The 15,874-nt window shown below is 40.8% G+C and overlaps 1 protein-coding gene across 4 annotated transcripts in view; it reads left to right on the top strand.

Moving 5' to 3' along the window:
* LPAR1 (lysophosphatidic acid receptor 1) overlaps positions 1–15,874 on the top strand; it is a 237,854-nt gene that overhangs the window by 181,453 nt on the left and 40,527 nt on the right. The gene's annotated exons all lie outside the window — the stretch shown is intronic.

Raw genomic sequence — 15,874 nt, 5'->3', positions numbered from 1 at the left:
TGCAATGTTTTATTAAAAAAAAAAAGCACATCATGTTTAATAAGGTATTTAACACATTCATCATCTGTTGTGCACAGTAAGCTATTGTATAAATTTACCTGTTTATTGAAACAAAGACAGAAAAAGATGGCACACAAGCCTAGTGCATTATCTTGAGACCATTTTATTGTAAAGAATGTAAAATAAAATCAATCCATTCCCAATACTGAAGCGATGCCCATCCACACTGGTGTGCCTGGACTGTTTCAAGTACTGTGCCCTCTTCATGAGAGCTTTTTGTTTCTCAGTTTGTTCTACAGGCTTCCCCAATCTGAAGTGGGAAGCAAGGCAGTCATGATGCAGAGTTCCTCATGGTCAATCCTTTCCTGTGTCTGGTTATACAGACGAGGACTACTATTTGAGACTGTCATTATAGACTTAGCGACTTGGAACTCTTACTCACCTGTAGTGCTGATGGTTGTTCTTTGTTCATCTCTTTACTGATCTGACTTTGATGCAAATGTAAAGGGTTTCATAATTAGATGTATTAGTGGAAGTGATCAGTTTTAAAACAAAAAAAAAAGCTGCCGGTGTATATAAAGCTCAAGTACATACATGTGCCTGTACATACCTGTGGTAGCTTTCAGAAGTTAACTGTGCCCGAATGACAGCTGTTTTGATTCAGGCAAAGCTAAGACACTCCCTGGTAGTGTTGGATCTTTCCTGTTCCTTCCACCCATTTATCCCCATTGGTTCCTCTCTATTGGCTCTCTTTCTAGACATTGAAAATATATTGGGGGGGGGGGGGTAAGCAAGCTTCAGTACCAGCAGGAAGTGCCAACGTTTGGTCTGACCAGAACATACAAGCATTCTGGTAGAGCAGGGGCACTAAAAGCTGCTAGGTATGCGTAGGAACATACGCTTTTTTTTTTGTTAAACTGACAAGTTACTGTAATATATACAAATATAGATGTGTTACTGTTTTATAAATCTTATTTAAGTTCATAGCATGTAATTATAAATATATGTTCATGTTGGCAACTGTTTTTATTGATTTCATGTGCAGGCTTTGTTCTTAGTAGCTGGGCCCATTGATGGTGTATTTCCCAGCCTTTTAATTCACTATGGATATTCAAGACATGACTTGCCTAAAAGCAACATACTTTTTTCAGTCTCTAATGGTTTTAAATGTACACAATGCTTCCGGAGCTCAAAGACTGACTTTTTATCTTTGGTTAGGAAGTTCATGAGCAGTCTGCTTTTTTTTTTAATCATGGCATAAATAAGTAAAAATGGGCTCAGGATGTGCATGCAGCAGCCATGAGCTGGTTTCAAGCATAATTCCCAACATATGTAAAAACTATATAATACAAGGAGTGTTGTATCCCCATGAGTCCCAGAGTGGGACTCATGCCCTAGTCTGGTCCTTCCCTTTCAGTTCACTTTGGCTACAAGCATGATGCGGACATGTTTCGAAGAGGAAAGTCTGAAAGCCATGATTTTAAAAACTGTATCCAAAGTCATACTCAACCATGGATCCCAGAATGCAACATAGGAGACCTCAAATTTCTATTTACTGGTCTGCTTTTGCAGTTCTGAACCAAAAAGCGCTCAGTAGTGAAATGTTTTAGGTTCAGGAGCTTAGTGAGCAGGAGATCTGGAACTAGGTCTGCTGTCCTTCTGTAGGCCACAGGAGAAACATCTGTTGGCTTTTTTTTTTTTGTTTAAAGTTCATCTGTCATCACTCTGCAGGTGGGGGAGGGGCTACATTGAGGGAGCGCAGTAGGGGGGTTAAGGTCACTGAACTAGGAGTGAGTCTTTCTGTCCCTCATTCTTCCTCAAATGACTCCCATAATGTGCCAAACCTTTTATCCATCCTTCAGAATATAGCACTGGTTAGACACAAATATAAAGAAAAGGTGGTAGTGGCAAAAGCCCCAGTAGGTTTAAAATAATCATTGTGTTTTTAATTCATCATTCAACCCCATACAATCAGGGTTGTGACAGGGATGTGTGCTTTTAGCCAAACATTATGTGCTAAAACAGTTTATTTTCCATGTAAAAGGGTTGAGATGTATGTAACAATAAAGATATGTTAAAGCCAAAGCAAAAAATTCTGAACATGTGGTGAGCATGGGGTCAAGGTCTGAATCCAAACTTGTAGCTTCACGTCCATTGTTTTGAATAAAACCTAGAGCAGGCTGGGTCTAAGTACTCTATCAGCAACAATTTCTGGAAGACTTTAAATTAAATATGTAGTTTCTTCCTTCTGAAAATGCTAGATACTGAGCTCTTTCTGCACCCCAGTGCTTTCTGAATCACTGACCCAGAGCAAGCATGCAGCTGATGAAAACCAGACCACAGTAAGAATTTCTGATTTGCATCCTTGCTCCAAGCTAAAAAGTAATAAAACACTGAGGTCATCCTAACAGACTAGCATTTTCTGAAGGGACCTTTACAATGGTAGTCTCCATATTTCTCTTAGCATAGGTTTGCTACATAATTCTACTTGAAACAAACATGACCAATTTTGCCATCCATTTATGTATTGTAGACTAATGGGCAAATTTGCAAGTTCAAAATCTATGTTCTTACATGGTCTCTCCCAGCTATGGTTACCGTATGATTATATTGATGATCCCTGCCCCTTAGCATCCAAGAGGATACACAGGTTTACGGTTAAAGTAAACCGTAAGGCAAAACTTTTTTTTTTTCATTTTGGATAGAGCAAGGGAGGATTATAAACCCTGTAAGATTTTTTTTTTTTTTTTTTTTTTTTTTTTTTTTGCAGAGATTTCCTGTCACTTCCTCTCCCATAGCTGAACAGGAAGTAAAAAGAAATCCTTTCAAATTAAGTGATCTCCTTGGGTATCCCCAGATTACCAGAATTAGTGTCCCTATTGGACGATTTCCCCTCTATTACTTTTCTGGGGACAACCCAAAATTTGGGATTTTCTTTTACTTTCAATGATAATGGTAAACAGGACAAAGAGAGAAAACAAATCTCTCTAATTGGGACACAGCCAGCAATAAAAACTGACAGGTGTTCTAATCCAGCAGCACTCTATTCAAACCCAGGCCAAGATATGGTCATATTTACATTTTTGGTTTTCAGAAAGTGCTCAGAGCTAAAGTAATTATACCTTAAAAAAAAACATAATAAAATCATGATATTTATTTGAACTTACAACTATGCTCTGAGAGAGAGAAACACAATCTCCCCTTCATGATAGACACAATACTAAACAATTTAAAATCACCGAGAACTCTAGGTGAAGAGTAAAATACATCAGCAAGTCAAAGACAACTACTAATATATATTATTTATGTTCTAGAATTATCTTATTCCCTGCAGAATAATACACAAAGTATTCTGAGACATGGCTGTCATGCATCAATATTTGCTCCTTCCTTCCAGGAATTGCAGATCATTTGCTAAGGTCACCACTTCTCACACAACATGTGTTCGATTGTAAACACTAAAGCATGTTCATGTAGAAATTAAAATTTTGTCAGCCAATCAGCACTAAAAGAGATTGTCATTTGTTGCTGTTGACTGAAGCTGGTCAAAATATCTGAGTTTCCTGGTAAAGCACATTTCTCTTTCATTCAGTTAGTCCAGGGCCTCCAGTATGTACGTATTTGACACATATCTCGATAGCGCCCCCTCAACTGCCATACTCTCCGTGCCTACAGTTGTGCTTCGGCGAGTTCCTTGGTTCAAGTGTTGGTTTGTTGGGCGTCAGCATGCGCCCTGGAAGATTTCTCTTTCTAGGAAGAACATCTCTTAGTGCACCCTGGATGGCATTGTTAAGCGTCTTTTCAGTGCAGACTGCTCTTTCTTTGACAGTATACTAGGAGAAGGAACCGTGCGGAGAACACAGTCCTTCCTTCTCTACACATAACAGTGTTCTTTGTTCTCCTGGCCCCTCAGTCAAGGTATCAAAGCCTTCCCTGCTCTCCAACTCATGGGCCCATAATTGACCTTGTCGGGTTACGCAGTAGCATTTCATTCTTGTTCACTAGAGAGATTTTCTTATTCCAACCTTTGGTTCTCACCACCTCGCCTGCATGCTCTCTGCAGGATGGTCCAGGAGCTGAGAAAACTGTTGGCGCTATATAAATCCTGTATAATAATAATATATAATAATAATAAAAGCTTACAAGAAAAGAAAGGCATAGATGATAAGATATCGGCTCCAAGGCGCCACCAAGGCATTCATTGCATCCACCAAAAGATTCCTCACCCTTGCCATGAACCTCTATACTGTCTTGTTGAAGTAGGGAAGTAGTTCATCTGCCAATCTGACAAACCTGGGATGTATATGGCAGGTAGTGACCGGCTGCCCTTGAAGAAACACTGTCCACTGGTCCAGACACAGTCTGATCACCCGAAGTTCCAGAACACTGATCGGCAGACAAAATTCCCCCGGCAACCAGCGACCCAGAGCCAAGTTCGACCCCAGAATTCTCCCCGCCGCCAGCCTGAGCGGGGAAAGGAGACTGTAGTCACCGAACCAGAGGTACTCTGGTTCTTCAACCCAGGCGCATCTAGGGATCCATAGACGTGAGGGACTTGTCCTATTCTGACAAGATTTCCTTCTGCAGGACCCTCGTGTGGAACTGCGCGTATGGGACCATCTAGAAGGTAGACACCCTCAGGCACAGAACTTGAATGCAAGAGCAAAGGGAAGATCATCTGTGGAACATCAGTACACGCATGTCACCTGAAGCTTCTGAAGCTTGTCCAGCCAGAAAAACACTGTGGCCTGCAACAAAGAGAGTGAGATGTAGATATTCCAAACATCTGGTTGGAGTCAGCATGGAACCAATTAAAACTCCAGCAAAGTGTGGACCGTGATCACCATGTTGTCCATCAGGCCCAAGTGAGTCACCGCCCTCTGAAGCAGGCTGTCCAGACAGCCATATATGGCAATCCCCCATTGTCTCGACAAGGCAGAACCAGAGCCACTACCTTTGTGAAAACAAGACTGATTATGCATTTCCTCTACCGCACAGTAAAGCGCTTTACAATATAACAAGAGACAATACAGCAACAATACAGTTCAATACAAGAGGGATAGGAGGGCCCTGCTCCTTGGAGCTTACAATCTAGGAGGGAGGGGCTAGTGGTACAAAAGGTAGTAACTGTGGGGGATGGACTGGTTGGAAGAGTAGTAGATTCCATTATTAGCTGAGGGCAGGATAGGCTTCCCTGAAGAGAGGTTTTTAGAGATCGCCTAAAAGTGAGCAGAGTAAGCGATAGCCTGATAATTTGGGGTAGAGAGTTCCAGAGGATGGGAGAAGCTCTGGAGAAGTCCTGGAGACAAGCATGGGTGGAGGAGACAAGGGAGCTACAGAGTAGGAGGTCTTGCGAGGAGCGGAGAGTACGGTTTGGGTGATATTTAGAGACAAGATCGGTGATGTAATTTGAGGCAGAGTTATAAATGGCTTTATACGTTGTTAATGTTTTGAATTTTATCCGTTGGGCAATGAGAAGCCAGTGCAGGGATTGGCAGAGAGGGACGGCAGATACAGAATGGTTAGTAAGGTGGATGAGTCTGGCAGCAGCATTCATGATAGACTGAATAGGGGATGCCTGCGATTAAGTAGGGCAATGAGGAGGGAGTTACAATAGTCAAGGCGAGATATAACCAGGGAGAGAATAAGTTGCTTATTGGTTTCCGAGGTTAGGAATCTTGGAGACGTTGCGGAGGTGAAGTCTACAAGATTTGGACAGTGATTGGATTTGGGGATGAAAGAATAGATGGGAGTCTAGGATTACACCTAGTACCCTGGCATGAGGGGAGGGACTGATGGTAGTGTTATTGATCTTGATGGAGAAGTCAGGGGAGGGGGCACGGGCCGGGGGGAATACTAAGAGCTCAGTTTTGGAAAGATTGAGTTTGAGGAAGTGGAGTGACATCCATGCCGATATGTCACTTAGTTATGCGAGAGGAGACTGAAGGGGTGAGGTGAGGGGTAGAAAGATAGATTTGTGTGTCATCAGCATAGAGATGGTACTTAAAGCCATGGGAGTTTATCAAGTGACCAAGGGAGGAGGTGTAGATGGAGAAGAGAAGGGATCCAAGGACAGAGCCTTGAGGGACCCCTACAGAAAGAGGGAGTGAAGAGGAGGCAGTGTTGTAGGTAACGCTGAAGGAGTGCTGCAATAATTTACCCCATCTTTTGCGCAGGATAGAGGCCGAAGGGATTCCCTTCATTCTTGTGGCCCCGGATTGACCCCGCCGACCATGGTACACAGACATGGTACACTCGTCACGATGTCCCCTGGCAGCTGTCCCTCAGGAAGATCTGTTGTTTTCCACCCTGTTTTCCCTTTGCTGGCTTTGGCATCTTGGCTAGGGGTGGCCAGGTTCTGGGGGACAGGGGTGTGGGTGGGGTCTGTGATACCTAGCATACCGACGGCACAAAATTCTACCTTTTGGAATATCTACTTTCGTGCTTCTAATGCTGCCTTTGGCTATAAAGCAGCCTTTCTCAACCTTTTCAACACAGTGGAACCCTTGAAATAACTCATTTTTTAGCATGATGGTCAGTGGAAAGAATGCTCCTTACACTTGTGGACATTGGGAAGAATTACCCCTTACAGATCGCTAACACGTTCAATGGTGCCAGTGGAAACTTGTCTGACAGGCAGACATAGCTCAATGCTTAAGGAACCCTTAGCAGCTTCTGGAGAAACCCTGGGGTTCCATGGAACATTGATTGGGAAACTCTGCCATAAAGTTTTGCAAGTAGCCGTGTAAGATTTTTTGTTTTATTTTCAGTTTCTCTTGCAGGATGTCCTTTTTTTGGGGGGGGGGGTTTCCTGCTCATCTGTTTGGAAGCATCTTGGCTGTTTTGACTCCAGTTTTCCCACCCCTCTGTGTTTGTTAGCACTGCTTTGGGACGTCCCTATGTTCAAGAAAATAAAGAGGCTGTGTCAATCAATGAACATAAGAAAAAACAGGATTTTTTTGTTACTATAAAATCCCTTTCTCTGAGTTCATTGATAGACACTGCACCCACCCCTCTTGATTGTTTTACATGGGTACTGCTTGCTACTAACTGGTTTGCCTATAGCAAAGGGGGGGGGGGGGTGGAGGAGGGTTTATACCAGCCAGGACTGCCCATAGAGGGTGCCTAGTTTCTTTTCTGCCTAGTGTCTTACTCCAGTAAGTAGCGCTATAAAGTCAAGAATATAATGAGGCTGTGTCCATCGGTGGATGAAAGAGAAATGTGCTTTACCAGGAAATTCAGATATTTTGACCAGCTTTATCCAATGTAACAGGCAATTGTTTTTAGTGCTGATTGGCTGACATAATCTTCATTTCTATATGAACATGCTTTAGTGTTTACAATTGAACACGTTGAGTGATAAGTGGTGACCTTAGCAAATGCTTTGCGATTCCTGGAAGGAAGGAACAAATATTGATGTATGACAACCATGTCTCAATTCTTTGAGTATTATTATACTGCAGGGAATAAGATAATGCTAGAACATAAATAATGTATATTAGTAATGTTGTCTTTGCCTTGCTGCTAATGCATTTTACTCATCACCTAGTGTTCTCTTTAAATTGTTTATCATTGTGTCTAGCATGAAGAGGAAATTGTGTTTATCTCCACATATAGGAAGAGCATAGCTGTAGGTTCAAGTAAATAACATGATTTTTTATGTTTTTTTTAGGTATAATTACTTTAGTTCTGAGCACCTTCTGAAAACCAAAATGTAAATATGACCATATCTGGGCCTGGTTTGGATAGATTGGAAATGGATTAGAACACCTGTCCGTTTTTATTGCTGTCTGTGTCCCAATTAGAGAGATTTGTTCTCGCTCTTTGTCCTGTTTACCATTATCATTGAAAGTAAAAGAAAATCCCAAATTTTGGGTTGTCCCCAGAAAAGTAATAGAGGGAAATCTTCCAATGGAGACACGAATTCTGGTGACCTGGGGGTCCCCAAGGAGATCACTTAATTTGTAGGGATTTCCTTTCACTTCCTGTTGTCTATTAGAGAGGAAGTGACGGGAAAGCTCTGCAAAAAAAAATCTAACCCTCGCTTGCGCTATCCAAAATGACTAACTTACTAACTGGTTTGCCTATACCAGAGAAGGGGGTTTATACCAGCCAGGACTGCCCATAGGCGGTGCCATGTTTCTTTTCTGCCTAGTGTCCTACTCTTGTAGGTGGTAGTATAAACCCTATGGTCAAGAATATAAAGAGTGTCTGCCAATGAACTCCGAGAAAGGGAGTTTACGTTGAGTAAAAAAAAAAAATCCAGTTTTTTGCAGTGATAGGACCAGACTATTTAGTAGGCTTCATGCACACCGGGTGTGAAAAACACCACTATTAGGGGCATTTGATATTTTTTTTTTTCTGCCTCTGAACTGAAAAACTGTTAGCCTATATGTCCATGCACACATAGACATTTAGAGGCAGAAGAAAATAAAATCACCCTGCATGTTCAGGGGAGGAACATTCTGGCAGAAAAAAATGCCAAACACACGTAAACACATTGAAACGCACCTAGTTCACTTAAAGTAATAATTAAAGCTCAGCTCCGTCCTCTGCCTTCTCCTCATTGTCTCACTGGCTGTGATTGATAGTAGTAGGAGCCAGTGGTTATCTCTGCTGCCTCAGCCAATGAGGAGGGGAGACTCAGGAGAGCCAAGGTTCTCGTGCACATCTCTGGATCGAGATGGTGATCACGTAACTTTTGAGGGTTGGCGGGGCTGTTGCACACGTTTTTTTTTTTTTTTTTACCTTCATGCATAGAATAAACCTTGAGCCTTTACAACCACTTTAATCCTTCAGTTATTTCAATGGCCAGAATAAATATTCTGGCCAATGAAATGAATGAATGCCCAAATGCATGATGCATCTAAATGCATTTACAAAATACAGCTTTAGTCGTATTTTTAATGTTGCTTTTCTCGTGCCAGGAGCAAAGGTGTTCAGAAGAGCTGGGCAGATACAGAGCGTGCATGAGGCCCTTTTGTAGGTCTTAGATTTTTCCAGTTTCAAATGTAGTTAAAAATCTGGACATATTAGAATATTGTCTGTAATTGGATTTTGACAAATCTCACAATTAACACAATGTACATCCTAGAGTTCTAAACTCCCCAATGCATAGACCTATACTTAATCACTAACCTGTGATCAAAGATGTAATTGTTACATGGGGATACAGACAAATCAAGTCATTTTGTAATGTTATTTTGGACTGACACGTGCAAATAAATGACGCTTGCAATAGCATTCACAATTATGCAAATCACAAATTTAAATTAAGTATCGAAAAGAGACACAAGTAGTACCTTGTAAAACGGGAGCTGGCACTTAACAAGTTAAAGGCTCCCTTTCATTTCTTCACAAGTTAAAGGCTCCCTTTCATTTCTTCACAATCAGTTTTGCAGGCATTCTCACACAATGCCTGGCCATAGGAAACCTATAGCCAGAGATCTGTATAGTTTGATATTAAACACTGAAATAATTCTCAAGGGAAGCTATTAATATCTAGTCTGCCATTAACAAAATCCCCTTGTAATTTCAAGTGCATATAAACCCAGTTACTAAAATTTCATAAAGTTTTAACATCATTTTATTATTATTATTATCATACAGGATTTATATAGCGCCAACAGTTTGCTCAGCGCTTTACAATATAACGGGAGACAATACAGCAACAATACAGTTCAATACAAGAGGGATAGGAGGGCCCTGCTCCTCAGGGCTTACAATCTAGGAGATTTTAAAGTTATAGTTTCAATATTTTTAAATCTGCAGCATTCATTAAAATAATATCTGGTGAACCTTCAGTTAGGGTCTTTTTTCATGCACTTCCCATCACTAAATGGCAATTTCCAAATTGTACTCAAATGTTGTTACTCTGTCATAGGTATTGTCCATTGTTATCACCGTCAGGTAACCCACCCTGAGAAATGTAAGCAGCTAGTGACTAGTAAGATGATAGCATAAAGGGGAAATTGATATTTGATTTTTACAAAAAAGGCAAATGTTTATGATGTGGTGTGCTAGCAAACTAGGGGCTTATGTAGAATTATGGTGGGGCGTGGCTGAACTACATTTTTACCCCCCTAACCTGCAAAGGCATTGATACAAGGGTGTGTACATGCCGTAGCCTATTCACGGCTGTGGCAAAAGTTATCCGCCGTCAGGAATGCATATGGCTACAGTGCAGTTGTACAGCATTTACAGGGTTAAAACAGGCAATGAGAAGGTGACATACCACCTTATCACCACCTGTCAAATGCTTCTGATCCACCACAGATCACTTTATAGAGGTGTGGCATTAACACGTCTAAATGTACCCTAAATGTCATCCTGTTAAGGGTTTACCTCTCCTTTTAAGGCTGGGTTCACACATATGCAGTGCGGTATATCGCATGTGATTTGCACAGGAACCGCACAGCACCACATTTCTGTGCAAATCGCATGGTAATTGTGTGCGGTGCGATTGGAGCCATACATTTTGTATGGTTCAATTCGCACCGCACCTGCACCAAAGGTGCAGGACCCTTTTTTTGGTCTGCACTAGAATTGGATTGCATGGGTGTTCACACTTATGCAACCGGTTCTGCAAATCGCACCGCGTTTTGAGGTCTAATTTTGGGGTGTTAACTAACATACACATTCGCAGTGGTTCGCATGAACGGGTGCAATTCTGATGTGGTGCGGAATTTGCACAGAAAACGCAGCACTGCATCAGTGTGAACCCAGGTGTTAACATTGTTATTAGAGTTTACCAAATGGCTCATGATTTACCAGACTTGCCTAGTGATGCATTCAGAATTTTTTTTTTTTACCCTGTCAGTCACTACCTATGTTAAATATTCCTACAAAATCGGAGACAATCAAAATCAGATGCTTCGAAATTGCTTCTCGTATACCTTTCCAAAGGCATTTGGCAAGTGTTCCTATTGACTTATTGTTGATTATGGGTAGCAAGAAATGTCAACAGACTTCAACACTTGCTGGTCATTGCTTGTATCATCAAAATCAAAGTACAATGATGCTGAAAGGGAGGCAAATGCTTTCCTCTAAAACGGATGTGTGCAACTCGCATGTTTGGAAATTAAGCAAATTCTTTTATATAAAATAAACCTAAAAACTGCACCAGTGCCTACATAAGTGTATAATAAAATGTCCACAACCGCACTTACAACATAAAATACGATATGCTCTAAATATGCAAAACCAAGTGTTGCACTGTTAAACTTAATGTTCCTTAAAGTGATAATAAATGTATAAATCTGTTTAAATGTCCATATTCATATCAGTAAATCCATGAAGTGAAAGATTATATCCTAAAACATCCATGAAATGAAGTGTCCTTAATATCCAGAAATTAACCCGGTGATTAGTTCTTCACTATTGAAGATCTATTTCTTACTTGCCAAGTCATATACAGACCAGGAGAAGGAGTTATTAGGGCCACATGTATTTCTGAGTCTGATGATCCGAAATCAAGGTCTATGCAGCTCCAAGCTATATCAGACCACCTATGACTTGAGTCTGATTCGATGAGAGGCTGTATGTGCAGGGGGTGAATTCCCTAATCATTGGGTTTATTTCTGGATATTAAAGCAGTAGTAAACCGCACCTAAAAATAATAAAATCCCCTGCAAGTTAATGTCATAATGTGCTAGTATGCATCGCATACTAGCACATTATGAAGGGCTTACCTTAAAACAAAGCCCTCCAGTGACACGCTGTCACTGCTGCAGAGACTTCCATCTTCACCCGGTTTTCCTTTTGCGTTTGCGAGCTAGGCCGCCTGACTGGCCGAGCCATGATGATGTCACTCTCGTGCATGCGCGCGGTTGTTCCAGGCCATGGCACAGTACTCTGGAGGAACAGCACAAGTAATTTCTCTTCACTTTCTGTCCCATAGCCAAAACAGGAACTGTGAGGAAATCCCTCTAAAGTGAGGGAATCCTTGGTTGTCACCAGAACTAGTATCCCAGTTGGAATATTTCCTTTTTATTACTGTTATTGGACAACACAAAATTTGGGATGTTCTTTTACTTTCATCTTTTGTGTTCATGGTAATGGGGGTACAAAGAGCAATAAACACCTGACAGGTGTTCTCATCCCCCTCTTCTCAAAATGTAATGCAGTTAACTGGCAATGGGCTGAATAACTTCATTCCTCTCTTTAGCATGTCCTATTGTAGTAGGCTTAGTCTAGCTAAATAACCTTTTTCTTCAACTCTTTGGCTCTACCTTCCTTTGCTTCAAGTGTCAGCTTTCTGCTATGCAGTCATGGGAATGGTTCTGGGCAGAGCATAGCTCCCACTGATAAATTATTGTAGGGTAAGGGAGGCAGTTTTCTAGATATTGGCACACCGCCCAGTTTTAAAAGTTTTATATTCTGAAATCTTACCTTTTCTCGTCTAAGGGTTATAGAAACAGAAACCACTACCACATTTCAACTATTTATCTTTTAAACTGCTCATTGGCACACAGTTGACAACATTTCACTCCAATCTGTTGTTCGAGACTGAGACCAAGTTGTTCTCCTAATGAGTGCTGCAATCATACCTATCACACGGCATAGAGAAAGTGAAGCCAGACTGTCACACCCTGTTGATCAAAGGCACCTTTGCCCTTCCTGTAAGTCATCTGTCATGGCTTTCTGCACAGAAGTAGACACATGCCAATTGAGACGCTTACAGATGGACATGAATATATAAAAGTGGCACCACTTTTGTTACAAGTGTAAATAGAATATGGTGCAGCTGCTCCTTTAAGTGTCAATAACACTTTAAGCATGGGAAGTATAAAGGTAGGCGCTACTCTGAAAATAGTGAACTGTGCACAAAACCACATAATAAAGTAATGACAAACGAAGAATGTCTTCATAAGTCAGATGACAGTCCATAACTTGCACTGAAGATTCTCCAATCACCATGTCTCTAAATGTTATTGTGAGATGATTCTTCCTATTGAGTGCTCCACCACATGCAGAAACAATGCTCACTCACCAACTGCAAGTGATCAAGCATCACTTCTGATCAGTCCCCCAACATCACTTTCGGTTTCCTGGAACGCACACCTTTAATGGTCATTTGCAGAGCGATACAGACCTTCAGTGGTTACTGGTAATTGGTGGGAAAAAAAAATTTCTGCACGTGGTGGAGCACTCAATAGGATCTGATAAATGATTTATGTGGATATTCATTGTTTGATATTTTATATTGTGTGTTTTTGCACAGTTCACTATTTTGAGAGGAGTAGTGCCTACCTTTACACTTCAGATGGATATGAGAGCTTAATTACTGGTTTTCAGACATTTTTTGCACATCAGTAACAGTGCTACGTTGGTGAAAAAAAGAAGTGCATTTGAAACGCTTGATGGAACAGATTATGCTCCCCAAAGTCCAAGCTTAAGGCTTTAAATGTGACAATAATTAAACTGATATAGAAGTAGCTATAATGCCATTAAACAAATGAGCTGTAATGTCAGAAAGGGAGCATTCACTTTAGCACATGCACCTTGACATCCTATGAGCTATAGTGGGTTCCCATATACAGTGTTGCTGTAGGGTGCATGCCCTCACTGACCTCAATAGCTATAGGCAATGTTGTGAAAATTCATCTTCGTAGTTCACGTTAGGGGCACTGAATTCTCAGCTCCTGTCCTCTTTATTCGCTAAGACAGCAGGGCCTGGTAGCCTGTCAGTGTTCTAATATAATTATTCAGCAGGGATTTTTAAGCTGTTAGAAGCTGACTGAAATCCAACTTCAGAGTGTCTGTTGTGAGAATAAATTACTTCACAGTACATGCAACTAGGGAGGACAGTGATGGTTTGTTTTAAAGCTCTTTTACTGCTTCTCATGGATATGTAAATACTTTAAGGTGCTTAACCTGAACTTATTAATAGGATGTTGACTGCATTTCCGCCACTATGGATTTTTGTAGCTGCAGTGACAGCATACAGTTGCTTCTACATTGAAGTCTGGTTATCTTTTAAACTGATAAGGAGTCCTGTGGGGAGCAAGCTGTATTTAAATCAATGCTGTACTTATCCTTTAAAATAGTTTTCTACAATTCTGTAAGTACTTAGTATTGTCCCTTTTATTCATTCAGTCAAGGCAGAAAATAAAACTATTATATGTCATCCTTTGTTCCGATGTCAGCAGAGAAACATTATTCACAGGGAGGATTGTTGTACTGGTGTGTGAGATAACCCACAGAGAAACTGGGATTAGGCACCAGGCGTCATCTATTTAGCTGTTCCAAGACTGACATAAGACTGCTCAAAGGATAGCTCTGATTTGCTGGCACAAACATACTTTTAAGCAGAGGAATGAAGTTTGCATATGCTGTGCAAAGATTTTTCTAGAAGAGTCTGATCACAAACACTTCCCTAGGTCCCCTTGTGCCACCTCTGTCCATTGTTTTAAAATCTGCAACGAGTCCCTGTTTAGTGAAAAAAAATATTAGACTTCTTACAACTTTCAGAAATCAAATAGAAATATGTCAAAGCTGACAATACTTATGAAAGTATTTGTCTATCTTGTTGCCAAGAGAAAATATGTGGCTTGCTCTCCTAATTATCCCTCCTCCTCAGGGCTTAGTATATGAGCTGCACATGAACATGAATTGCAGTGTCTGTTATTGTAGATGCCACATCCAAAGTTCACATCTATATCAATATCCCTGAGCAGTCCTGGAGCCCAATGTATGTATGTGTGTGTGTATGTATGTATATATATATATATATATATATATATATATATATATATATATATATATATATATATATGTGTGTATATATATTTAATTTTTTCAGTAATCTGACTATACTTTAAGCCACGTTACCCTACTTTTTTTAAAAGGCCAATAAAATAGAACTGACAGCCATTTATGCAAATCTTTGAGCTTGCAGCCCAAACTAACCCACTGGTTTGAGCTGTTTTAGGATACTCATGGCAAGGTGCATATCTAATCTAGACATCACTGTGCAATATTTGATGGGCCTCAGTTGAAAGTGGCACCTCCTAAATGTTGGTTAAATATGGGATTTTAAAATTCCTGCATTAGTGGTCATTGGTTGGTGGTACTCCTTTAAGGGATCTTGTCAGCAATATCAAACCGAAAAAATGTGTAACCTGAAAAAGAGTGTAAATACTTCTATGTCCTGTTGCAGGCACCATCAACAGCTGCTGTGTTGCTGATGAATGGTCCCCCGAAGTCTGCTGGGAGATCAACATTTAACAGTAGTGTTATCCTTCTGTGCCCCCATTATGCATTGTGCTCAGTGCCTTTTCCTGCCAACCTCCACATCTCTACAGGAAATTAGTGTTTACACTCTTTTCAGGTTCATTTTTAATATAATGGGGGTAAGGTTGACAGGGGTAGCTGATGAATATGGCAATAAGTACATTTTTTGTAAAATTCTTTTTAGATGTGGACTAGCTCTCTTTCCCTGATTGTCTTAGCAGCTGCATGGGCTGTGTTAGTTGTAGTTATGCCCTTGCTCATAAATGTACCCATGGGCATGGTTTTCAGCAGCACTCATAGTAAGAGGTGTTTCTCTAGCTCACTCTAACTTGTGACCAATGTTCTCTATACTGGGCATTGCTTATAGTTACCATTAAAGAATATGTAAACCCAACATTTCATATTCCTGATACATGCCTGCTGTACCAAGTACTTGCATAAAAAAAGTATCCTGTTCTCTTTGTATTCTTTTTTGGTAAATCCTGCCAGTCCCTCTGCTTTTCTATTGAAAGCGCTGACCACACTGGGAATGAAAACACAGCTTGGTCAGTTCTCTTGCTATGCTGGGAACTCAGTCTGTTCTCCAGTGATCAGACTTGTGCTGACACGGCCCTTCCCCCTGCACAGTCATTCATTAAGA

This window comes from Staurois parvus, unplaced genomic scaffold (assembly GCF_062004578.1).
Source record: "Staurois parvus isolate SC_StPar_1 unplaced genomic scaffold, SC_StPar_1.0 ptg000012l, whole genome shotgun sequence".
Taxonomy (NCBI): domain Eukaryota; kingdom Metazoa; phylum Chordata; class Amphibia; order Anura; family Ranidae; genus Staurois; species Staurois parvus.
The sequence above is the reverse complement of the archived record's forward strand: the minus strand, read 5'-3'. Positions and strand labels throughout refer to the sequence as shown.